This window comes from Podarcis pityusensis (assembly GCF_964106645.2).
Source record: "Podarcis pityusensis genome assembly, chromosome: Z".
NCBI lineage: Eukaryota > Metazoa > Chordata > Lepidosauria > Squamata > Lacertidae > Podarcis > Podarcis pityusensis.
This window is the reverse complement of record NC_138044.1, coordinates 6750717-6778441: the sequence shown is the minus strand read 5'-3', so window position 1 is coordinate 6778441 and position 27725 is coordinate 6750717. Positions and strand designations below refer to the sequence as shown.

The following is a 27725-nucleotide window of genomic DNA, read 5'->3' as shown; positions in this document are numbered from 1 at the left end:
AGAACTTATCATCTTGCACACTATGAAATACATTGAATATTGATTTGCTACTGTGTAATATTAGAAGATGATAGTGAAGTATTGCAGGCCTCCCTGCCCCCTAAAAGATGAGCACCATAGAAAAGACTGCCATCATACCAAGGTGTGATCCAAATTAACAACTAAAAGCCTGGGTGAAGCCTTGTGGTTGAAAACTGACAGTGAAGGCACCAGGCATGTTCCCCTGTGGAGACCATTCCACAAAATTGAACCCAGGGTGGTGACAACCCCCACAGCCTTCCAAGCCTGCACAGCAAAAATGATTTTTTAAACCAGTGCAGATGTTATAGCTTTGATACCAAGGCAGCTTTCCCTACCTCATTCACCCCACCTCTGCTCACATCTAGCCTGATGGAATGTTCTGGTGGACTCACAGATTTGCTCACTCTCTTGTGACATGGCTGGTCAATTATAATATACAGACTTAGTGGATTTTTCAAAATATCGAATGTAATTATCCTTAGCATTGCATGCTAATGCAACCTCCCTCTTCCTCTGCTTATCTTAGATGACTAGGTGGGTTTCTCTCTGGGAAATGGTTATTTATTTGCTATGCAGAGGACTGTCTTAAAGCGCCCCAGGAGATGACATCATAATCCCTGCTGTGGAATAATCAGTAGTACTTCACCCCAACTGACCCTGCTGCACTCCATCACTTGGAATTGGGAGCTTTGTCATGCAAAGCAGTATGCTTTGTTACTGAGCCATAGCCCATCCCCAGCCATACTCTATGATTCCATGATTCCATGAGAGCAGGCTCACTAGAACCTACATTTAACAACTGGTAGGGACGCGGGTGGGTGGTGCTGTGGGTTAAACCACAGAGCCTAGGACTTGCCGATCAGAAGGTCGGCGGTTCGAATCCCCACAACGGGGTGAGCTCCTGTTGCTCGGACCCTGCTCCTGCCCACCTAGCAGTTCGAAAGCACATCAAGTGCAAGTAGATAAATAGGTACTGCTCCGGCGGGAAGGTAAACTGCGTTTCTGTGCACTGCTCTGGTTCGCCAGAAGTGGCTTAGTCATGCTGGCCACATGACCCGGAAGCTGTTTGCTGGCTCTCTCGGCCAATAAAGCGAGATGAGCGCCACAACTCCAGAGTCGGCCACGACTGGACCTAATGGTCAGGGGTCCCTTTACCTTCACCTAGGTATTGGAAGGTTTACCTGGCAATGATAGCAGGCGCCAACAGCAGAGCTGCAAACAGGACTATGTCAGGGGCACTGTGGGAACAATTATTATTCTTAGATTCCGTAACCAGCATTCACCATGAGGTCCCAGAACAGGTCATAATTTAAAAATACAAGATGAATATCAGTTAAAACAACTTACAACTAGACAAACAGGGAGGGTCTTCTTGACTCTCTATTGCTGTAGTATATACAGTAAGAATTTAACATCATAAGAAGAACCCTGCTGGATCAAAACAAAGGGCTATTTACTCTAGCATCTTGTTCTCAAAGTGGCCAACTAGTTCCTTCTGGGATACCTGCATGAAACATTTCCACTGCAGTTGCAACAGAGATTTACTACCCTTGATCTGGACAGTATATTTCTGCTGATGCAGCCTAGAATAGCGTTAACTTTTCTCCCTTGCTGCATCACACTGTTGACTCATGTTAAGTTTGTGGTCCACCAAGACCCTAGATCCCTTTCACATGCCCTGCTAGTAAGCCAGGTGTTCCCAATCCTATATTTGTGCATCTGGTTCTTCCTGTCTAAGTGCAGAACCTTACATTTGCCCCTACTGAAATTCATTTTGTTAGCTTGGACCCAGTTCTCCAATCTGTTAAGGTCATTTTGAATTCTGATTCTGTCTTCTGTGACATTAGCTACCCCTTCCAGTTTGGTGTCAACTGAAAATTTGATGTGCATCCCCTCAGTTCCTTCAAGTCATTTATAAAGATGTTGACCAACAGCAGGCCCAGGACAGAACCCTGTGGCACCCTATTTGTCACTTTTTTCCAGTCAGTCAACCGGCTACAAATCCACCTAACAGTTACCTCGTTCAACCTTCATTTTACCAGCCTCCTCACAATAATATTATGGGGGACTTTGTCAAAAGCCTTATTGAAATCAAGATACACTATGTTCACAGCATTTCCCTGATCCACCAATTTTGTAATTCCATTAAATAAAGAAATCAGATTGGTATGGCATGACTTATTTTTGACAAACCCATGCTGGGTCTTCATAATCACAGCATCCTTTTCTAAATTCTTACAGACTGACTGTTGAATTACCGTATCTGTTCTAGGACCCTCTGTGGTATCATTGTCAGCTCACCAGTCAATAGTTACCTGAGTCTTCCTTTTTTCCCTTTCTGAAGATGGGGACAACATTTGCCCACCTCCAGTCTGTAGGGACCTCACCTATTCTCCAAGATTTCTCAAAGATGATAGACAAAGGCTTTGAGATTACATCCGCAGGTTCCTTTAGTACCCTTGGATGCAGCTCATGAGGCTATCACCAGGTTTAACATCACTTTCCTTTTGGGTGAAGACAGAAAACCAAAGACTGAAACCTCGCAAAGTTTTCTGATGCTTTGAAGGAAGCAACATTGCTCTCCTTTACCATTAAACAAAGATTGAAGATGTTCTGAAGATTGATTTATATGACACTTGAGCATGGATGTCCCATTATCTTGTGACCTCACCAAACTCAATGAGAAATACATCAGTGGAACCTTTTCCAAAACCCATTTGAGCCCCCCTCTTCATAGCAATTAGACTTGCCTTACAATGTGAATTACTGATTACGTTCTGTTTTAGAGTCATTTCATTATTGGCAAGAATGGCTTTGAAATTCAGTTGTGTTGCAGACAGCCTTGCTGTCAGTTTCATTTTAGCAGAGCCACATATCTTACCCACCCAGCTCTTCTGCCACTGGCTACATGAACTAGGAGGGAAAAGAATGGGGGAAGGACCACAACTCAGTGCAGAAAAAGGGAACATATTGTAGCTCAAGGGTAACATACCTGCTATGCATACAGAAGTCCCCAGGTTCAATCCTAGGCTGGAAAGGATCACTGCATGTAACCTTGGAGGGTAAAAGCCAGCCAGTGCATATACCAGCCCTCCTGCAACCAAATGGCTTGGACTATAATTCCCATCATCCCTGACCACTGACTGTGCTGGGCTGTGCTGTGCTGTGCTGATGGGAATTGGAGTTCAAAACACATTGAAGGCACTAGGTTGGGGAAGACTACTGCACAAGCTGCACCAATAGTCAGAGCTGGTATGAGGCAGTTTCCTGTGTTCTTCTTATTTATTCATTTTATTTATATACGACCTTTTCCTCCAAGGAGCTCAACGTGGTGCACATGAGCCTCCCCTCCCCATTTTAACCTCACAGCAACTCTGTGAGGCAAGGTAGCTTGAGAGACAGTGACAGACCCTCCTAGGACAGTCCCAAATTTACAGAAACTATCCCTGTTTCTGATTTGATCCCAGAATGCCCCACTTTTCCTTACGATGTCCCTATTTTCACTGGATAAATGTTGAAGAGTATGGAGTTATGCGATCCCCAAGCCAAGAAGATAAGTAACTATACAACCTTTAGAAGACATCTGAAGGCAGTCTTGCATAGGCAAGCTGTTAAATGTTTAATGTTGTGTGTGTGTGTGTGTGTGTGTGTGTGTTGGAAGCCTGCCAGAGTGGCTGGGGCAACCCAGTCAGATGGGTGGGGTATAAATAATAAAATTATTATTATTATTATTATTATTATTATTATTATTATTATAGAATAGGACATCCCTATTTTCATCAGAGAAATGTTGGGGGTTATGCAGTGGCTGTTACTCAAGGTCACCCAGTGAGCTTCATGGCTGAGTTGGGATTCAAACCCTGGTCTCCAAGTCAAACACACTAACCCTTACACTTCACTGGCTCTCACCTAGGTATGGAAAAAGGCACAACCATATATACATAAGAGAAGTAAGTCTGATCTTTCTACTAGGCAGTCTGCCAGTAGTTTACATTTTTGCACAGACTAGGAAAATAAATTCTCTTACCAGGGGATGGTTAAGGTAAAAGGTAACGGTAAAGGGACCCCTGACTGTTATGTCCAGTTGCGGACAACTCTGGGGTTGCGGCGCTCATCTCGCTTTACTGGCCGAGGGAGCTGGCGTACAGCTTCCGGGTCATGTGGCCAGCATGACTAAGCCGCTTCTGGTGAACCAGAGCAGCACACGGAAAAGCCGTTTACCTTCCCGCTGGAGCAGTAGCTATTTATCTACTTGTACTTTGATGCGCTTTCGAACTGCTAGGTTGGCAGGAGCAGGGACCGAGCAACGGGAGCTCACCTTGTCGTGGGGAATCAAACCGCTGACCTGATCGGCAAGCCCTTCTGTGGTTGAGGTGCATATGTCTAACTTTGCATGTAGGCAGCAGGCCAGACAAGCTCTTGGATCTTCTATATCATGGGTGACACAGTATGTATCTTCTACATCTCTCCACCTCCTATCATCCTTGAACATTTGGAGGAAGGGCTGTTTCCCAGCAGTAGAGCATTTGTTTTGCATGCAGAGCATCTCGAGAGCATCTCGAGCACCACTAACAGTTAGTGTAAATGATACTGACGTAGATGGACCAATGATCTGACTCATGTCAGCTTCCTATGTTCCATTGGCCATGGTGAATGGGGCAGATGCAGGCATGCCAGCTTGAATAAAGTATGGGGAGGCAGGTAAGCCCCACCCCACAGAATTGATCAAATGACATGATGCACATTGCCATTTGAATGGCAATGACCATCAGCTTGGGGTGGGGGGTGGGCCCCTCAAATATTTTATTTGTGGGGAAGACCTCTTGGCCCCTATGAGTTGGCTCATATGGGTAGGTGGGAGTTGAATTACAGCACCCAGAGGGCCACAGTTTCCCCATCCCATTCTACGGTATATATTTTGACTGCAGCAGTAGGGTAGGGTCCCTTTGCAACACAGCACAGTAGATAGCCAGTAAAATGAGCTGCAGGAAAATGGGATAATGTTACTTTCCCTGTGCTGGGATGTCAGAACAGTGGGTGTACTTTTACTGGACATAACTTCAATTTGCACATGCAATTTTGTGCTGCCAGAAAGCACCTTTGATGCTCTCTCAGTGTGAATGTGTGAACAACAAGTCTGCTATTTTAAATGTACTGGGGTTTTTAATCATTTGAGGATCCATGTAAGAAGGAGAGTTTACAAACTGCATTTTGAACTTCCTTCTTCTTTTTTGTCACTGTTGAACAAATGCATTCTATCTGAAGTGCATTTTTAGACTTCAGCGCCCCCCCTCTAAAGTTCTACACATCTGGGAATAGCTCCCTTCCCTGATTTTAGCCTCTCCTCACTGTTCAGAAATGTTTCTGTAACCACTGTTTAAACAAGTGTGGCCCAGTCACAAAGGCAGGAAACCCTTTGCCCAAGTACTATCACTGTCACTGATCCTTGGATCAGAGTGGGCAGCTTCCAAACCTTGCAGGGGGCCAGCAAACTCACTTCCAAGGGCCCTGCACTCCATGGAGCGGTGTGCCAGTAAAGGCAGCATGCCCAGCATGAACTGCTTGAGAAAGGAGGGTGTGCTAGGCTCCACTGCTGCCCTCACTGACTGACAGTGGGTCTCCATGGTTTTGGACACAGATTCTTTCCCAGCCCTACTTGGAGATACCAGGGATTGAACCTGATGCTCTACCACTGAGCATGAGGCCCATTGAGAGACACCCGTCCCCCAAGACAATTATCAGATATCAGACGTCTCTACAGGTGCCTAGATTGTGTGTGTGTTTGTAATATTGAATTTATTCTGTTTGCCAATTTTTTTAGATTTTCGCCGTTTAAAAAATTACTGATAGGTTCTGTATTTTGCATATCTGTATTTCCAATGCTCTGTATTTTGACATTTGGGCTGTTTGCTGTAAGCTGCTTGGGGTACAGTTCATTGTGGAAAAGCCGTGTACAAGTAAACTCAGTCAGTAAATTTCACCTCCCCCATCCTGCTTGGACCCTCCCTAGGGTTGTCCAGCTCCAGCCACTAAGCTCCTTCCATTCCTCCTCATGATCTGACCATCTCCTTCATGACATTTCCATGGGACTCATGACATGGATGCTTCAGATATTTAAGGGATTCCTTCTCCACCTAGCCATCTGCCCTACCCACCCCACTTGGTGCTTTTGCACAGTGGCTCACTGTTCATATTACTCCATCCTAGAGCTGTTGATGCCTGCAGAGTTGGGAGCATGGGAAAATCCCACCCCCCATCTCTGCTTTCCCTTCTCAAACCATTCCTTGTCTGAATAAAGCAGAAAATTAGCAAGGAATGCTCCAGCCATCGCTGAGATATAATTCATTCCTACCACTGTCCATATGTCAGGTTTGATTTTAATTTCAGATAAAGTCACTGCTCGATTAGAGGACTATCATCTTCAGAGAAAGGACCATCCCTTCCTTACTTGTAGCAGTGAGCCGCTGGAGCAATGTGTCTTTCTTTCCCTTCTGTACACACTTGACTTTTATGCCTTTTAATGACTTTTATGGTCCATCCACCATGCTGATACCTCAACAACATGGAAAGAAGCACTCGCCATCCTCTCCTACCCTTAGCTCATCCTGTGATTAATTCCACAAATGCATTGGGCATTAAGAAGTACATGTGTAAACTCTGCCCCTTAATGCTATGTATTATAATAATAAAAAAGGAAAAAGGCTCTTTTTTTTTTTGGTCTTTCATAAAAACAGGGATGCGGGGCAATTTTTAGTCCAGGGGGTACATTTACTCATGGGAAGGTTTTCCAGGGGCCGTATGCCAGTAACGAATGTAGCAAAATGCAAAAGTGGATGGAGCAATGGATGTGACTGCTATTTTTGCACAGTAGGCTGCATTCTAGCCATGCAAAACCAGAGGTCTCTGCAAGCAGTCACAATCACACCTGTCCATCCTCCAGGCAAGCAGGTGACAGTTCAAAAATTCATTCCAACCAGGGAAAAGCAAGGTGTGGCCTGATAAGAGTTTTTGTGGTCTGGCTAAAGACTCATAGAATTGTAGAATCAGAAGGGACCCCAGGGTCATCTAGCCCAACCCCCAGCAATGCAGGAATCGTGCCCACAGCTGTCTCTGGGTGCTCGAAACACCAACCTTCTGGTTAACAGCCAGACACACTGATCCATTGTGCCACTGGAACTCCTAGCCTGGGCCCGGGCAGCTGCATTTGGTCCCTGGGTCTGAGGTTCTCAATCCCTTCACTAAACCCCCCCCCCCCCCCAATTTCAAGGTAGCTAACAGTGTTTTTTAAAAAACTCAGCTAGTTATTTGTATGCAGTGGCGAAGCTGCATGCTCCACTACCAGGGGTGGAGAGCAGGTGGGGGCATGGCTGGCCAGTGTGGTGTAGTGGTTAAGAGCGGTAGACTCGTAATCTGGGGAACCGGGTTCGCGTCTCCGCTCCTCCACATGCAGCTGCTGGGTGACCTTGGGCTAGTCACACTTCTCTGAAGTCTCTCAGCCCCACTCACCTCACAGAGTGTTTGTTGTGGGGGAGGAAGGGAAAGGAGAATGTTAGCCACTTTGAGACTCCTTCGGGTAGTGATAAAGCGGGATATCAAATCCAAACTCTTCTTCTTCTGGGGGCATTGCACACTGCCTCAGGGGGCATGGTATGCTGCCTGCGAGGTCATGGCACGTGTTCCGGGGGTGTGATGTGCTGCCTGTGGGGGTGTGGCGCCCAGCGTGCAGGGGGGTGCATGGTGTGTGTCCGGGGGTCCGCCGCGATGGCACCCTACCAGAATAGTGGTGCTGGGGGTGGTCCGCTCCCTCCGCAGCCCTGTTCCTCCGCCAGTGTTTGTATGACATGAAAGCCATAAACTATTAAGCACCACAGAAGGAAAACCAGAGCAGCAATTAAACAGAAAATCAATTAAAAAGCACATGATGACATTATTGTCTTCACCTGGTGTTGCAAACAAGGCACCTGTCAAGTGTCACTAGGGAGAATATTCTGCAGTTGGGGTGTCACCACTAAAGAAGCCCTAAATGCCACTGTCTATCTCTGAAGGCAGTGGCATGCAAAACAGGCTCATATGCTATGTGGCAAGCTGATTAAAGTGGCCAGGGTGAACTGAAATGCTGCCCCATTTTTGCAGTTCCATTTGCATGTAGTGAAGAAAATGACAAAAGAATGGTTTGCGGTAGATGAAATGGGGTGAAAAAGGGGGGCTTTACAGACCCCAATTTCTTTGAGAATACCCTGCTAAAACCACTTTCCTTCCCCATAAAAACTTACTTGGTAGTGCTAGATAATGAGGTCTGCTGCAGTTCGAATAGTTCCCAGAATGCTGCAGGAACAGTATCAACATTACTCAGATAAAAATAGGAACATTTTTCACTCCTCCCACGTGCATTTCCTCCCAGCAGAAGGGCGAGTGCTACCACCACTACGCCAACGGGACACAGCACACACAGCCTCCACCATCCTGAGGAAACCCCCTAATCCTGATTTCATTTTATCTTATTCTTTGGTAGATTTACAAAAACAAAAGAAAACCACACTAATAAATAAATTTCAGAAAGGGGCAAGATTAGACATGGATGCACATAGCATTTTTAGAAAACAAAATCAAGACAGCTTGCACTCAGTTCCACTCCCCCTTTCTTCCCACCCAGAGTGGCCCTGCCCTCTGTCCGCCCCTCAGAGCCAGCACATTACATAGGGCTGGGCCTCAGTGACAGCAGCCTCTCCTCCTCCCTGCCTTCCTGCCACCCAGCAGCCGCTGTGAGCCACCCAAGGGAGGAGGCTAGCAGTAGTAGCCATGGAAGGTGCTCCCTCACAACCACCACTGCCATCACTCAGGACAAACATCAACTCACCTTCCTCCCGGAGCTTGGCAGCAATGGTGGGCAAAATAGGGACATTCTGGGATCAAATCAAGAGCCTGAAAGGCTTTCATAATTCCGGGGCTGTCCCTGGAAAATTGGGACACTTGGAGGGTATGCAGTATCTCATATGCTAATATCTCTGGGAACTGTAATTACTTTCCTAGGGCTTCTGGAACACCAATTCAAAGTGCTGGTTTTGACCTTTAAAGCCTTAAACAGCTCAGGACCACAGTACCTCAAGGACAGCCTCTCCCCATATGACCCAACCCAGACCCTACAATCATCATCTGGTGTCTTTCTTTATATTTTTCCTCCATGAGAAGCCTGGAGAGTGGCAACAAAATAACAGGTTTCCCCATTTATGGAGACTTTCCCCAGGGAGGCTCACCTGACGCCTAAAGATATGTAACATTCCTCTTCTCCCAGGTGTTTGGCTAATTAGTCTATGGTCTTTTTAAACCATGTTAAGTATGGGGAGATATTGTTTTGTTGGTTATCATGTTATGTATTTTTGTGTTTTTATATTATATAACTACCCTGTGATCCTCAGATGAAGGGCAGTATATAAATTTTAACAACAACAACAACAATAATCACCTGAAATGATTTAGGGGCCCCGGGGAAATGGCGTTCCCCAGGGTCTTTGCATCCGCAAAGCAGTTGCATGGCTCAGTAAAGGATGCAGTAGTAATCCTTCTCATTGCTGCTACTGTCACCAAGTAAATTTCATAGGAAAGGAGAGAAGGGAAGCTGTAATGGGAGGGTGGGCAGGTCCTGGAGATGAGGCCAAAGAAATTGCAACCTGAGCTTGGATGTTGGAGAGTTACGGCTTATAAATTGCCCAGAAATTTTGAACTAGGGAAATGTGTGCTCTGGAGTTCTTAATTCTGAACATCTGCATCACTGTGCTTGATGGGAGACAGCAAGGAGGGAGGGGGGCAGGACCTGGGCTCAGTGTCCTCGTCTGAAGGCATGCAAAACCTTTGTATGTGTGCATGCAAGAACCACATTGTTATATTTCCCGCTCATCACCCTTCAAGCTTCCTTGCTCAATCTGTTTCCTGGGTTTGTTTCAGTGAAGTGGGAGGAATGTAAAGAGAGTCACCAGGTGATCATATCTTAGCTTCCCCCTGCATTTGCCATACCAAGCTCTGCTCTCCTTTGCTCACTTGCTCGTCACTTGATCTGTCCCACTTAGCTTCTTCTTGATCCCTTAGTCTTGAGCATAAGACAAAAAGTCTATTGATCGTCATTCTATTCTTGGCTCTATCAGGAAAGGCAGACCAGCATGTTGCCTGAATAGTGTGCTGTTGAAATCCATACCTACATGCCCAAATTAGAGTGACCTGGTTTCCATTGTGCAGAAGTGGGTGCTGAGTACCGTACTTCTGGGAATGAGATCACTTCTTTCATCCAATATTGTGATGGGTCAAGGATACAGCTGTTAACACACCACCCCAATCACCAAGCAGTGAGGGACGGATTCCAGGCACTTACGCAGAGTTCTGTTTCTTTGGAATGAAGGTCCACAGAGACTGTGGTGTCTTTAGGATAAAGGCTTTATTTATACTCATATACAACCTGAGGGGCCCACTGAATGAACTCCCCAACAGATCTTGTTTCTCCATTGGTCACAGCTTTAGATCCAGCACACAGAAAACATGTCTATATATATCCAGCTTCCAGCCTGCTTCCGGCTTACTGAAACATAACTCTCTGGCTTTGGCTCTGCTACCAGTGGCATGTGGTGGCCAGAGGCACCAGCTTGCGAGGGTGATGAGCGGGGGGAACATCCTGACATCCTGATGCCATGCATGTGAGCATTGCACCTCCCTCCCTAAGCCAGACAGAAGCTTCATGGGCTTTGGGAAGGAGGTGTCAGGCTTTAATACTGTAATACGCTAATTTACCAGGAACATTTAGGGGACTAGCCTAGTCCCCCAGTCCACTGACCACATGTTACTGTCCCCTATCTAGCACCTAGGTGAGGGGTGGGGAAAGGCATCATTACTAGCTCATTCTTTTGGGAATGAAGACACTTAAGTGGCCAGCTAAGGTCATGCTTTACAAATAAACTTGTCTGATAAGTCCAGCAACTTCCTCTCTTATATTCTAACCCTCACTGGGTACAGGACTCCAAGAATTGGAAGGGACTCAGCCCCCCCCCCAAAGAAACCTACAACACAGCTTTAGGGCACTGCCTGACACATGCCAAACCTTTCCAAAGATAAGCTCTTTGTTCATTTCTCTATATCCATTCTCTCCTGCATTTCAGTGACTTCAGACAGGAGATTGTATCCAGCTAAGTAGAACCATTGAAATGGCTAGAGATGAATTACTTAGGTACATTAATTTCATGGAGGCAAGCAGGGATCATCCCTCTAGTGTGGGTGGGTGGGTGGGTGGGTTCAACTTTACAGGGAGGGGTCGTCTCTCTGGAGTGTGTTCGTGTGCGCGTGTGCAACTTTGCAGCCTCCCAGAAGCAGAGAGGCAGGAGGGGGGGCTGAACCTCTCTCCTCTTTTCCACCCACACAACTTGGGTGCAACCACAGAGGCACCATCATGGAATCTGTGGATTTGTTATCTCCTAATCTGTGGATTTGTTATCCCAAACTGGCTACCCTGCCATCCCTGCAAAGCATAATTATTCCAATGGAGTTTTGAGGCTAGATCTGTACAGAGTAGCAAAAGATCAGACTTCCACTACACAGATATGGGTAGAATAGGTTCAGACCATGTGCAAAGTGCATTCTGTCAGTGCCTGGCAACAGCTGGGCTTAGGGGCTGAAGTGTTGATGTGAATGAGGCCATTGTGGTTATATTTAGATAAATGTGGGGCACATGGACAAAATGATACAGGATAAAATATTCTGGGAGATTCATGGAAAAATATGTTTCATGTCAGCTTGGATAACTTTGGATAATGTGTTATTATAAAGTGGTACATGCTTCTGTGGGCAACAACCTACTTCTTCAGATGCTGTGTGGCGATCTGTGGAAAACAAGGTGGGGAAGTCACCGACACATGTAACTCAGAAAGGGAGGTAGTCAAGGCATGTATGTGTGTCCCACTGCTCTTCCAGCTGCTTGTTGTGCTTCCAGAAGCAGAACACTTTTGTCTTTCCAATGGGCTCTTTGTTTGTCTACAGAAACCAGGTCATCACTTGCAGTTCCCAGAGAGCAACTCTAGCATGAGCAATGCCCTTGTGGCTGCAAAGCAGAAAACACAGGACAGGGGGCTCATTCACACAGCACTGAGGGCAGGCCTGCATGTGCCCTGGCTGACACTCAACAGGGAGCCATCACCGGCCATGCCTAAGGACTGCATACTGGCTTCTCAAACACATGATTGCTGCCACACACACAACTTTCCATGTCAAAGGCAGGGATCCCGAACACACTTACTGAGGATACAATACATGTGCTTAGGGGGGAGGGGGGTAAGGGGTTCAATACTGGAGTTCAGTAACTGGACTGGTCTTTCCACAGACTCAGGGAGTGCTAATGGTCCACGGGTTAGGGGGTGCAATACATGCCTTGCCCAGGGTCCTGGCAACCTATGCTACATCACTGATCCTGGCCACATCCATACTATATACATTTAAAGCACTATGATACCACTTTAAACAGCCATGGCTTCCCCCAAATAATTCAGGGAGTTGCACTCTGTTAAGGGTCCTAAGATTTGTTAAAAGACACCTACCCCCTCCCAGAGCTACAGTTCCCAGGGTGCTTTAAGAGTCAACCCCTCTTCACAGGGCAGTCTGGGAACCGTAGCCCTGAAAGGAGACCAGGGGACACCTAAAGAGCACTCCTAACAAACTACAATTCCCTTACTTCTTTTTTGTGGGGAGGCATGACTGTTCAAAGGGATATCATAGTGCTTTGAATATATGGTGTGAATGTAGATTTTATAAAGTGGGGAAAAGGAGTGGGAGAGTGGGCTCAAGCTCTGATGGAGCCTGGGGCCTGCCACCTGTGGGTCACTCCTCCTTGGGTCTCTATGGGCCACTAGTTGTTATAACAAGCTAACCACTTAGCATATATATAGAATGTTCAGGGCTGCTCACTGCAGCAGGAAGGTTCCAGTTGGAGACTTCCTAATTCTAAACTTCAGTCTTGTAGCCACTACATGGCACCACATTTTTGTTATTTAAATGCGCTACAATGTTTGTTTCCTGAAAAGTGCTTCAGAATCCACTGTGGACATTGTAAGTCGTATTCATTTTCCATGATCACAGCTCCTGCAGTGTTTAACCCCAAATGTTTCCAACAAACAAGACAGCGGTGAAGTTTATTAAAACAAGCCCTCCCTTGATCTTTAATCCCCTGTAACAATTATTTGCTCTTTGTCATGTTATTATGAAGTTGTATTACACTCCCCCTATGGAACCTGGCTCTATAGCAATTGTCCCCCTCTCCCCTCCCCGTATTATGGCAACGTCCCTGCCTGTTCAGCAGGCACGCAGACACTTTGATGTTTATCGTCCCTCGGAATTAATGTGCTGCCGAGTTCTTTTTCATTAGAATGACATTGTATCAAAGACAGAGTAAATCCATCCATCCATCCATCCAGCTAGGCACCGATAAAACATCAGAAAATTTGATTAAATGGAGTTTATATAAAGACAGAAATGGTTCTGTTCGGGTGTTGTTTTTTGTGTGTGTTTCAGAGTTGTTGTTTCAACATATAGCTGGGCTTGGGAGCTGAGCATTAATATCCTGCCCCCAGCTTACCTACATAACCATGAAAGTGTACAGGAAGGATTGCTATTTATTTAAATTCCAAAGCACTAATTCTTTGCCCTGAGGGAGGAACCAGGGCATTAAGGTTAGAGGTGGTTTGCGATGTCAGACAATTCTGATGAAAACAGAAATGGGAGTGGAAATTGCCCCTGTTTGCTTATTCACCCTGTGTCCAGAATGGAAATAAATCCAGCAAATACGGTCCTGCTTTCAGACTGCAAACAATACATATTTGGTTGTGTGTCATCATCCCACACTGTTCACCGTTTGCATTGCATTTCCCTTGCACTGAAATGAATAGGATGGAATAATGTATTGACTGTGTAAGTAACAAAATTTTGCCATAGCGGACAGCGAAGCAAATAATGCAGGCTTTTTTTCTTTTTTTTAATGGAAGATGAACTGCAGTGCAATGGAAACAGTGCTGTATTAAATGAATACAGGGTAGAATGGAAAACCATGCCTTCTTATGTTGCCCTAGTGGTAGTAGAAGAATACGGGAGGTTGGGGATGGAGCCAGAACAGAATGTGGAATGTTGAGAGAGACTCTGGTGGGTTATGGGGGCCGATGGTGGCTGGTTCCAATCAGGGCTGGTTGGTTGAAAGGTAGGGAGGCCAACAGTAGCTGGAGTCAGAGACAATAACAGGCAGAGCCAGCTAATCCTAGGTCTCAATCCTGCTTCCTGCTGAGCTCTAGAAGGGCAAGACTAAGGAGGGGGAAGCTGACAACCCGGTCCACCTGCTGGTTGGACTGTAAGTAAAGAAGGTGGGCAGGTGGGGACTAACTGAAGTTAGATGGAGGTTGGTAAGGAAGTGCCCTATCTGCCCCAATTGACCAACCTCCACTGTGAATGAATAGTGCTCATGTTGCGATTGTAACCAGCTTTGCAGAAGTATCTGTTTTCTCATAACTGGAGCAAGGGCACCCCATGAGGCGCTGGCACAGGAAAGCATCTCAACAGGCCAGAGTTCTGGGACCTATTTCCCCACCATTATTAACTCACATGGCAGTGATAATGGTGATACACACAGGGCCATTTGGAAATGTTCCTATTGATTGGAAATGAATAATTACTCCCTTTCCTCATTCTCCAAGACCATCTTGGTAAGCAGGAGAGCTGAAGCACTAAGTGGGATTAATAACTACTTTTCATTACTTTTAATGCAAACTATTGATTTTAAAGTGTTGTAGGGGAATGACAGTTTATTACAATAAGACAATAAAACAGACTATATGAAATAATTGAGAGTAATCTCTTGCCTTTTCCTTTGCGACACTGGGACATTATGTTCTGTGCACTTCGAGACATTTATGGCAAAGTCTATCCAGACGATGGCAGCTTAACCACTCTATAAAACAGCACTTTGGAGCCGAAGTGTTATAAATAATAGGCCATAAAGCTACTAAATGGAACTTTAATTTGATTCTGTTCTGTCATGGAATGACAGAGAGAGGATGGGGCAGAGGGTTGTGTGAGGTGGGGGTGGGCTTAAAGTGATGCCAGGTTCAACTTGCACACACATATGGCAGTGGCTAGGGTGCGATGGCAGATGACTTCCAGGTAAAAGGGGGAGCTTAAAAAAAGGAGCAGTCCCTGATTCTAGGAATGGAGTCACTGTGAGTCATAACATGTAACTTTGCTGTATATCAGGGGTGTCCAACAGGTCGACTGCGATCTGCTGGCTGACCGTGGGTTGTCCGTGGCAGATTGTGGTTGATAGTGAGATCCTGATGCGCCCCCCCCCAAAAAAAAACTTTGGTAAATCCAATGGGTAGATCACTGCCAGTTTTTTTTTTTAATAGTGGGAGTAGATTGCCGTCTCTTGGGAGTTGAACATACCTGCTGTATATCACTGGTGGAGAACCTTAGGCCAGGGGCTGAATGCGACCCTCCAGGCCTCTCCATTTGGCCCGTATATATAAACACCTTTGTACAGTAGGCTCATACACACCCACCCACTTCTGCCTCTGCTCCAGCCTACCATGGGCACGTGGCCCCTGGAAAGCTGTGCAGAAAGAGATGTGGCCCTTGAGCTGAAAAAGAATCCCACTTAGCTCAGCTGGTAGAGCATGAGACTCTTAATCTTAGGGTCGTGAGTTTAAGCCCCACCCTGGGCAAAAGATGGACTAGATAGCTCTTGTGGTCCAATCCAACTCTACACTTCTACAATTCTGCTGTATAAGAGGCACATTCTAAGCTGATGGTCAGAACAGATCCAAATATCTCTCTCCCACCCATCTTGCCAAGCAGAGAGGGTTAGATAGGTGTTTGTGTATTAAGCAAGGGACAGTTTTTGACTGAGATTTTAAAAGATAGATGAATTTGGGCATCTTGGGGTGCTGGCTGCCTCCCTGGAGACCTGATGTGGGAACAGAGAAATCTCTAAACTGTGTGGCTCACCCATGCCCAAACTGGATATTTGTAAATAAATGTTACATAATGTTTGATATGCCCCCAGAGATTCCACTGGGTAAGCAACTGTACTTGTGGAATGTTTCCCCTCTAAGTGAAGTGGTGATGAGAAAAAGCATCATGTTCCCTTTCATGCTTTAGATTTATAGCAAAGGCATGACTTTTCTGGTTAGCATTTGGGAAGTTGCAGCTGCTCTTAGGGTGCTTCAGGACTGCTGTTTTTTGGGGGCATGAGTCAGTCTCATTGGCAAACCTGCCCTCTTCCCCCATTGGACTTTTTGCAGCAGGGAAAGTGAAGGGGAAATGCACGGGAAACTGTGGAATAACATTTGCTTCCTACAACACCATCTAACCTACTTGCAAACAAATCCAAATTCTTGTTCAATAAATAGCTGATGTGATTTAATCTCTCTGCAAACTGTGCAAACAGATCAGGATACATGCTCTGTATGCACGTAATCTGGAATTGACTGTAGTCAATGCCGTAGACTTATTGTCTTGCTGTCAATACCATTTTGATTTCTTTGTTGTTCTAATTATTGGTGTATGTCTGTGTTTGTGATTTTTAAATCAAGTTGTTAGCTTCCTTGTGGATTTTCAAGTGGAAAGGAAGGATATAAACAATTGAATAAATAATGTGTAAAATCAAACAATCGGCCACTGGGGGAAGAAAAACTCAAGCAATTCATGGTTCAAAGGCAAATTTCAATCATGTAACACCAAAAGCAAAAGTTGGTTTCAAAAATTACAACAAAAGGCTTCTTCTGCTATACTCCTAGGAAGACATTAGCTGTCTGCAATTGAAAGAAAATGGGTTTGCTCCATTTTTTTCCTTCATAATCAAGCTGCTGTTCCATTTTTTTTTAATTTGCAGATTCTTGCTTAGTTTTTGTTTGAAAGATTCAGCAAAAAGAAAACTCAGCATTAAAATGCCTTAACAAAAATCTATGGAGAGATGACACTTGGAATATTGTGTACACCTCTGGTCACTGCACCTTAAAAATCAAGTCAAGTAACCTTTATTAGCATCACATAGGAACATTCAGAATACATTCAGAATAAATAAGCCAGTGTGATCCCGTCGCCATCCCAACAGCACAGCTACCCACCAAAGGGAAGAAGAGGCAAGCAATCTGTTTCATCTCTGTGGGTTTCCAGCAAGGGCAGGATCCTGTAGCGTACTTTGGCGACAAAAAATTTAAATAGAGGAACTTAGCTATTGTCTTGGTGAACTCCTGGTCTCTCCCCTGTAATAAGAAGCGTATAACCTCTGTCTCTGGTTTCCATGTTGGAATACACAGATTGTCTAGAAATTGATGGCAGAGCTCATCATACATTTTACATTTAAGGGCCATGTGCACTAGAGTTTCCACCAGGTGGGCATAGGCCCAGAGCAGGCAGGGTTTAGACCAGGGAAATCCTAAATGTACAGTGCTATCCCATTTAGCTGCCAAGTACACGCAGCACCATAAAGAAGGCCTATTTGTGGCCATTTTAGATCTTAAGGCTGCTTTTGACTCAGTCGACAGGGGGCTGTTATGGTCCAAACTGGAGTCACTGGGCTTAGACCCCAGGTTACTTTACCTGATTAAAAAGCTTTACTCAAATAATACCTTATAAATGATATTTTAGAAGCGGAAAAAGCTTCAGAAAAGGGCAGCCAAAATTATCAAGGGGTTGGAGGAGCTTCCCTACAAAGTTTAGGTGTAAGTAAGAGTGAGGGCATGATAGAAATGTATAAAATTATGCATGTTGTGAAGAAAGTGGCTAGAGAGAAGATTCTCTCTCTCTCTCTCTCTCTCTCTCTCTCTCTCTCTTAAGACTAGAACCTGGGTTCATCCAGTGAAACTGAATGTTGGGAGGTTCAGGACAGGCAGTAGGAACAATCCCTTCACACAGCACATAGTTAAAACTATAGAATTTGCTAAGAAAGCTGGTGACCAACTTGGACAGTTTTCCTATGACCTTGGAAAGTAAAGGAAGGATTGAACTCTGATTAATAAGAATACACACAGAGACTTGAACCAGCAAGACTCTGGGAAGGGTGCGTATAATCGTGTCTCTCTGTGCCTGTCCGATGTGCAGCCCCTGGCCCAGGCCGTTTTTATTCACAAAAAAGCTTTTTACAGAGTGTTCGTAAGAACCAATCAGATTTCTTCTGAGCATTCAAACAAACCTCAAGTGGGGACAAAGTTAAACTATAAACACTAGTTATCCATGCATACTTTTGGGGTAAATGAATGAATACTACAAAGGAGTGAATACAGCAACCCCAGAGGTCATAAACAATCAGTACACATGATAAGAAGGATGGCCAGGAGGACCAGATCACTACCACCTTCATGTGAGATCTGTTTCCTGGCTCCAAGATTAACATTTTAAGATTATATATAAGAAAACTACATCAAAGAACTTGCCTACTATCTTTATGGCCCAGGAAGCCTGCCTGGCGAAGCAACTGCTGTGTACGCTGTGTACATGACGTGAGGAGAGATAAATGGGCAGTAGGGTCAAAAGGGCCAGAGATGCAGAGGTGTAGATTGATCAAAAATCATATCAAAATAGTTTAAACCCAGTCAACGCAATGCTTTCATTGCTGACACAGATGGCTTACTCTAGATCTGTTATAATTCCTCATAGCAATCCCACCTGATCACTACATCTCTGGATATTTGCACTCATACACTTGTTGATACAGCATTATCACTTATGAGGAAAGATTACAGTATTTGGGGTTTTATGGTTTAGACAAATGGTGTGTAAGTGGGGGGATAGAATTGTCTAAAATTATTCATGGTGTGAAGAATGTAGATAGGGCTCCCTTATAACCAGGCATCATCCAATGAAGGAAAATGTTGGAAGATAGCACATAGTTAAATACTGTGTTTCATGACCACAAGATGCCATCAGTTTGAATGGCTTTAAAAGGGGTTTGGAGAAATTCATACAGGGCGTCAGTTACTTACGGAAAGTAATACTCCCACTTTAGTCTGCCTTGGTCAGGCCACATCTGGAATACTGTGTCCAGTTCTGGGCACCACAATTTAAGAAGGAATGTGTGCAGAGGAAGGCAACCAAGATGATCAAGAGTCTTGAAACCAATCCATCTGAGCAATGGTTGAAGGAGCTGTGTGTCTTGGAAAAGAGGAGACTGAGAGGAGATATAGCCATCTTCCAATATCTAAAGGGCTCCCCATGGAAGACAGAGCAAACTTGTTTTCTCCTGCTCTGTAGGGTGGGACTCGAATCAATGGCTTCAAGTTGCAAGAAGAGAGATTCCGTCTAAACATCAGGAAGATGTTTAGCTCTTCTGACAGTAAGAGCTGTTCAGCAGTGGAACAGATTCCCACGAGAGGTGGTGAACTCTCCTTCCTTGGAGGTTTTTAAGCAGAGGTTGGAGGTTTTTAAGCAGAGGTTGGGTGACCATCTGTCATGGATGTTTTAGTTGAGATTCCTGCATTTCAGGGGGTTGGACTAGATCACCTTTGGGGGTAGCTTCCAACTTGATGATTCTATGCTGTCTCCTTGAACTATGACAATGCCTCTAGTGTCCCTGAAAGGAGGACAGAGGGGTGTGTGGGTGTGCGCACGCAGAAAAGCCTGCCTTTGCATGGCTGAAATGTAATCTACTGTGAAGGCCTCTGGGAGGGTGTGTGACCACCATCCTAGACAGCTTTAAATGAGGATTAGACAAACTCAAGGGCAGGTGGGACTCTTCAACCTGGAAAAGAGATTCCGACTAAACATCATGAAGAACTTCCTGGCAGTAAGAGCTGTTTGACAGTGGAACAGACTCTCAAGAAAGGCGATGGACTCTCCTTCACTGGAGGATATTGACCAAGAATATTGACCAAGATGACCAAAGGTCTGGAAACCAAGCCTTATGAGGAAAAGTTGAGGGAGTTGGGTATGTTTAGTCTGGTGAAAAGGAGATTGAGAAATATCATAGAATCAAAGTATTATAGAATTTGGACCACAAGGGTCATCTAATCAAACCCCCTGCAAGGAATATTTTTGTCCAACATGGGGCTTGAACCCACCACCCTGAGCTATTCTGTTATGAATGTTCTAAGGTAAGTGTCAGGCTTGAGGAATTCTCTCCCTCCCCTCCCGATGGTTTCAAGGAGGTGGGAGAAAACAAAAAAGCTTTTAATTTAGATTTATTCATTCACTGTGATAACAGATGAAGAATTTCAGTCTTTTTCCATGATGTTGATCACTCTGGCTCCTCCTCTCTTACCCTTCCGCAACAGCCCCAGCCCCTATGGAAGCCTCCCGTTGCCAAACATCGCTGCGTACATTGCTCTTGTACCCTCAACGACCGCCGTGTCCTAGGGGATGGAGGATCTTCTACATTGTCTATTGAAGTGTTCGTTGGCTGCTCTCTCCCTTCCCTTAATTCTCCTAACTCAGCATAGCTTGGCTGCTCACCCATCTCTGTCTCATTATCTCCCTCATAGCTTGGCTACAATTCAATACTGTCTCCTCCCTCCCTTTGCCTCTTTATGCCAGTCCCTGACCGTAGGAGTGGTTTGACAGCAGAATGGACTCCCTTGGAAGATGGCCACCAATCAGAAGCTGTGCCTTGGTTTCCGAACATTTTGGAAGTCGAACCGACTTCCGGATTCCATTCGACTTCCGAGGTACCACTGTAACAACAACAACAACAACAACAACAACAACATTGAGGGCCCCACATCTGCTGCCCCTAATGCAGGCAGCCAGCCAGTACTGAAATGGATTCAATAGTCTGACTTGGTATAAGTCAGCTTCCTTTGTTCCAGTAGTATTTTGTATCAGCCGTAATCTCCAAGAACAGACCCACAAACTAATCTGAAGATGTCACCAAAACATAAATATATATCTTGGGCTGCTTTGTCTTTTAACCAAAATTATCAAGCAAGTTTGTATGTCTGTAACAATTTGTATTTTCTTCTCTCTCCCTCTCTCTTATATCTATGGTAAACTTTATGTAAAAATATACTGTATATACACTCTTGATAAAACAGTTTCCCCAGCTGTGCACAAATAAAGCTTAGAGATAATGCAAAGCTAAAACAGATATAGGTGACTAAATTATATGTCTTGATAGGCTTGCTGAACCAAAAAGGTTTTAGCAAGTATCTAAAACAGTAAAACAGGGCAGCTGCCTAGGAGTTCCCAAGCACAGTTGCTCCCATACCAAAGAACTGAGCTCTCACAAATATGGAATGAGATTTTGCTACATAAAGAAAATAATTTACTACATTTTCCTGATATTTCCATACCAGATAATTTCCACATTTTATGTGATTTTTCACATTATGTAAAGGTCACTTCTGGAAATCTAGCGGACGTTTAGCACTCATTTCCCTGCTAATTGTTTCCAGAAAAAAGTCAATTTGCAACTGCATTAACTCAGAAAATTGTAGGAGTTTTACATTGCAATTTCATGGGCAAAATTTGGGGCTATGTCCTCGCATACAGTTATATTTTGCTGTTTAAAATTTAGCACTATGTGCTGATATGTTGATTAAAAAGTTGCAGTTCTGTAACCCAACAGGTACTGCAGTGTAAAAGGAGCATTAGAAATCAGGACAGAATTGCTAGCATTATAATCAGGAAAACTCAATAAACCCCATGTTGGAATGCAGCCATTATGTGGCACTTGTAAAAAGGCAATTTCAGCAGTTCAAATTGATCAAATACTACATTGTTGCATGCCACTCTGAGCGGTCCGAGACTCCAGGATAGCTTGCCATATCTTGAAGAGCAAAAAAGAGCGCAGCTCAAGCCGTTGCCAGCCTGAGCTGGAGAAAGGCACGTAGGGGCGCTGCTGTGCCCTCATGCCTCTTTCCCTGGCTCAGGCTGGCAGCGGCCATGGCAGGCAGAGCAGGCTGAGCCTGAGCCACCCAATCCCAAGACACCTTTCCCCAACCCAAACTTGGACATTTCCTTTAAAATGTAAAAATGGGCATGTTTGCTCCCCAAAAGAGGACATGCTCAGGTTTCCCTGGACATATGGCAACCCTACTCCAGGGGTTCCAGGTGCTTACTCAGGGTTTGGTTTCCTTGGAATGATGGACAGCAGGGACTTTGGTGTCTTTAGAACATGGGCAGACAAACTAAGCCCCGGGGGGCGGATCTGGCCCAATCGCCTTCTCAATCCGACCCGCAGACGGTCTGGGAATCAGCATGTTTTTACATGAGTAGAATGTGTCCTTTTATTTAAAATGCATCTCTGGGTTATTTGTGGGGCCTTGCTTGGTGTTTTTACATGAGCAGAATGTGTGCTTTTATTTAAAATGCATCTCTGGGTTATTTGTGGGGCATAGGAATTTATCCACCACCACCCCAAATATAGTCCGGCCCCCCACAAGGTCTGAGGGACAGTGGACCAGCCCCCTGCTGAAAAAGTTTGCTGACCCCTGGTTTAGAATACAGTGGTACCTCTGGTTGCAAACAGGATCCGTTCCGGAGGCCCATTTGCAACCTGAAAAGAACGCAACCCGTGTCTGCGCGTCTGCGCATGTGCAGGTTGCAATTCGCCACTTCTGCGCATGCGCGATGTCATTTTGCGCGTCTGCGCATGCATGAGTGGTGAAACCCGGAAGTAACCCTTTCTGGTACTTCTGGGTTGCTGCGGGACGCAACCTGAAAATGCGCAACCTGAAGCAAACGTGACATGAGGTATGACTGTATATGTTTTATTTACACATATATACAAAATGAGCCTGCAATGACATTAACATCCCGATCACAGCATTAACACCCCAAGGTCTCGCTTATTCCATAGCCGTAGCTTTGGATTCCAGCAGAAATCAAGCATGTTTCTACCTCCCAGGCTTCTGCCTGCCACCTGCTTCTAGCGACTAGGTCTCTCTCACACACTCAGCTCTGGTTTGTTACCTTAACGATTCATACTTAGAGGGCCATGATCAAGAACCTGGCCTTGGTTCCAGGAATTGAAAGGACTCAGGCATGCAGACTAAACCGTGCCCCACCCCCTACTCATAACAATGCATTTCTAAATTGTTCTTCATCTAAACTACTCCCACAGCACTGTGATATTGAAAAAAGACAATGAGACACAATAAAAGCCAAACATAAACCATCACAAACTAACAAAAATTAAAGACAACAAGTAAAAACCAAATGTAGCCCCTTAAAAATTCCTAGAAAAGCATGGAAGTCTAAATCAGGGATGAGGAGCCTGTGGTCCTCCAGATCTTGCTGGATGATAATGTCAGGAGCTCTGCCTACACTCGAGTAGCACCCTGGCAGAGACACATGCTCAACTGGAATGTTCTCTCCCTCCTGGTCAATCGTTTGGGAGCTTCAATAGCTTTCTTCATCCCGAACATCACAGTGACCGATGCCAACAGACACCGGCACACCTAGGGATCTGCAGAGTCTTTGCAACTTGCGTGACAGACCTCAGCAACTCAGCATTTTGGCTAATCTACTTTATTTACATAAAAACACACGGAGCACTGCAACGTGGCTCCCTCTCTCTCTTGCATCAGACAGCAAGGAGAAAAAGAACAAAGGACAATAGTCCCACTTCACGGAACACAGTAACACAAACATCCTGTCTCCATCACTTCCCACTCTGTGGAGTCAAAACAAACAATCCCATGACTGCAATCATGGAGCAGGAATTCCAACCCATAATTCCCCTCACACTTCACCATTGGTTGCACTGATTGAGGCTGGTAGCCCTGGCAGACTATTTGAAAGTGCAACAAGCAAGCAAAAGGAGATAGGAGGGTGGAAAATAGGCATCTGCAATGTGTTCAAAGTGTATTAGGATTGATCGAAGAAGGGGCAGAGGGCATAGCTCAGTGGCAGAACATTTGGTTTGTGTACAGAAGGTCCCTGGTTCAATCCCTGGGCAGGGCTGAGGAAATCTTCTGTCTGAAACCATGGAGAGCCACTGCAGGTCAGGGCAGAGAGTACTGAACTAGATGGACCAATGGTCTGATTCAGTATAAGGCAGCTTCCAATTTTTATTTTTACATACAGTCTTACCTTGGTTCTCAAACTTAATCCATTCTGGGAGTCCGTTTGACTCCCGAAACTGTTCAAAAACCAAGGTGCAGCTTCTGATTGGCTGCAGGAGCTTCCTGCACTTAAGTGGAAGCTGTATTGGACATTCGGCTTCTGAAAAACATTCGAAAACCGGAACACCTACTTCCAGGTTTGTGGCGTTCGGGAGCCGAAACGTATGAGTACCAAGGCGTTCGAGAACCAAGGTACGACTGTATTTGGAAAGGAATGTAGCTCAGTGGTAGAGCAACTGCCCTGCATGCAGAAGGTCCCAGGATCAATTCTTGGCATTCCCAGGGATTCCCTGTCTGAAATCCTGGAGAGCTGCTGCCAGTCAGCACAGACAAGACTGAGGGTTCATCCACACTTCCTCTTGTCTTGCTGCTTTTCCCCAAGGAAAACCACTCTTTCATGCTCAATTGGAGCAAAAGGCAATTCAGTTTTTCTCCGGATTGCTGTTTGCTCCTATTTAGAGTTAAAGGGTAGGTTTTCCCTGGGAAAGGAGCAGGACAAAGGGAAAACTGCTCTAACCTATGCTTTATAGGCATGAGACAAACGGAAGTGTGGACGAGTCCTGAGCTGGAAGAGTCAATGGTGCAACTTAGAATAAGGCTGCTTCTTATTTTCAGATGGACCACCCTGAGTATGGTTAATCTCCAACATGTAGATTAGACCCTTTCAGGCATGCTTTGGTTGAGCCTGCCTAGAGGGAAGACACTTCAGAGGAAAAGTGAAGGTAGGGCAGTGAGGTGCTGGACTTTGTTCCTGTGGCTATGTGGTTGAAAAGCTGGCAGCATTGCCATGGCAACCTGAGAAGCAAAGGGGAAATGGTTGCAGAAGCAAGAAATAATGGGGGGGGGGGTTATTGGTTGTTTTTAATTAAAATAATAATAGCCAAAGATGTGTATATTTGAGGAGAAAAAAGGAAAAGGAAAAAAGGGGGTAGGGGGAAGGGGGTATGTGTGTGTATGGGATATCTATATCATCTATATCTATATCTATCTATATCTGTTAAGGAAATTCTGGGTTGAGAGACTACTCAACAGCCCAGTTCGTTGGGGTACCAGTCCCCCGTGGGTCCATGCGGTCAGTAAAAGTAGGAAATTCCAGCCAAGTAAATTAGAGCAAAGCAGCAGTCAGTAGACCTAGATCCTTTATTGTTGTGCAACAGGTTCAACATCAGCGAGTGAACCCAGAACATGGGGCAACATTGACTTTTAAAACTTCCCACCACATCCCAGAATACACTTCGTACAGCATCATTGGTACATCATCTTTACATCACTGACATGTCACCAAAGGGGAGGGGTAGACAGGGGTTACACTAGTTCAACCTTGGCGAACATGTCCAGACAAGTCCTTGGTCCAAGATTAGTATAGGCAAAACATGTCAGGGCAAGACCCAGGTATAAGATTAGCATAGGCAAACACCTCTGAAGTCCACCACCCAAAGTACGATAGAACTTCCTTTGCATGTCTGGACCCCTCGAAGTCTGGTGATGGGATTAGGTTTTCCTTGGCCAACAATCAGCTCAGCAATTGTCACCTCTGGGCACTTCCTGGAGTAGGAGGTGTGTAATACTTGTCTTCAAGCTTGGGGAGGGGGCAGGGAAAAGAGCCCTTTTTCCAAGAGCAAATAGTGTTGAAATGGAGGAAACTGGCAAAGGGGTTGATTTTATATGATTTTTAAAGCTAGGTATCTTCCCTGAGCTGTCAAGTTGAAAGGATACATTCAGGCATAATATTTGTAACATTTAACAACTTTAAAGATGTGCCCCCCTTTGTCATTTCTGTTACATATCTATCTATACACACATACATTCTGGAATCAAACGGTAGTGCCCAATCAATGTTAAAAATCAAAAGTTTTTTTTAAAAAAGAAAATCAAGAATTATAAGGTCGAATGAATGTTAAGGATCAAAGGTAAAGAAAATCAAATAAAAAAATAGACATACAATTTAAACTTGAGGGTGTTCCAAGCTGCAGTAGGAAGTCTATGCCCCACAGTTGGGGGGGGCTGATCCCCCCACAAGCAGCCAGCCCACAAAGCAGGGTGAGGAGGGGAGGCCTGTCTGGCCCTGTCCAAATGTTGCTCAGAGGCTGCAGCTGGGGGGGGGACTCCCTTTCAGTGTTGCCCTACTCCCCAATACTCACCCCGCCCCCCGTCATGAAGGCTGCTGGGCTCCCACTCCCACCCAAGTGGTGCCCTGAGCCACTGACTAGGCCTCACCAGGCAGCCGGTCCATCTCATTGGCCTGGCAAGGTGGTCTTGCCACACCTGGAGGTGGGCAGAGGGCTCGACGAGGAAGAGTCCACTCTCGTGGAATCTGCCCCAGCCGTTCTGTTGGCTGGGTCCCACTCCCAGGCAGCCCTCCCCCCTTAAAACAAAATAACAAAAAAACAAAAAAGCTATAATACAATACAAGCTAAAACAACTATACATTAAAGACAACCTCCATACAAATACAAACCCTATCCCCTTTAAAACAACTTTAACATGGGAGGCTGGCCCATGCCCTCATCCCACCCACCCACCCACCTCAACATCCCCCCACTGCAGCAGCAGGAGTCCTGCAAATCCTCAGAGGGGAGTGTGGAATAAGTAGCAGTCACGTACAACATTCCTTGTTTTCCTAGAGTGGACACGCAAAGGGGATGTTTGGTCCAGCCAGTCGAAAACTTCCTGTTTCCTCCTGGGCTGGGGCATCCTTCCTCTTGCATGTGACTAGAGGTGGGCATGACTTTACCTGTGCAGGTAACAAAAGCACAAGGCACACGGTAGACTCTTTGACTTCCTCTCGTCATTGGAGCAGCTTTTAGCTAGAGATGCCCTGTTGGCTTTCAGCCAACAGTCTATCCATATGGGATAGACTCACATGTATATATCCGTAACTAAGTCTGCCTTCAGGGATCCAACTGTGAACTGATGATGCTGTGAGTAAACTTCTTTTATGACTTTAAATAAGATTGTTGTGTGTTCATTCTTTTAAGAGGGAAATAAGGGATCTTACCAGGAATCTATATTGAGAAGTTTAAATAGCTACCTGATGTGCGTTTAAAGAGGAATGTTAAAACTCTGCTAAGTTACAGAACTAGCGCAAGTTAGGAAGGACATTAATAAACAATATTTCCTCTCCTGCCTCCCTAAACATTCCCACAGGGAGATGGCAGTCCCCCCAACAGCAGCAGCAGCAGCAGCAGCAGCAGCAGGAGTCCTCAGAGTGTGGGGAGATTGCAGTATCCCCAACAGCAGCAGCAGCAGCAGCAGGAGTCCTCAGAGTGTGGGGAGATTGCAGTATCCCCAACAGCAGCAACAGCAGGAGTCCTCCAGGTGGGGTAGATGATAGGCCCCAAGGGGGGACTGAAGGCCAGGTAGATGGAATTCAGGGCACACAGGCTATATAACGGTGCCCCAACATCTGGTCCACTCCATCAGCTGTTCAAAGCATGGAGGAACTTTCTTGAAGGGGCACAGTACCAGGTGGAAGTCCTCACTGATCACCTCAGTCTTGAGTACTGGCAGACAATGTGTTGTCTCAAAGAGTGGCAGATCTGCAGGACACAGTTCTTTGCTCGGTTTGACTTCAGAGTCCAGTACCTGTCAAATACTATGCAGCTTATGATGATAGAGAGGTTTTAAACAAAATAA

General features: G+C 45.3%; 1 long non-coding RNA gene across 4 annotated transcripts in view; it reads left to right on the top strand.

The window, feature by feature from the left end:
• LOC308468663 overlaps positions 1-27725 on the top strand; it is a 49956-nt gene that overhangs the window by 8948 nt on the left and 13283 nt on the right. For 3 of the 4 annotated variants that reach the window (XR_013981789.1, XR_013981790.1, XR_013981791.1), the window contains one exon: positions 20560-21002. This is a non-coding gene — a long non-coding RNA (uncharacterized lncRNA). Of the gene's footprint in view, positions 1-20559; positions 21003-27725 lie in introns of those variants that run through there. The other variant, XR_013981788.1, reaches the window with a different exon arrangement.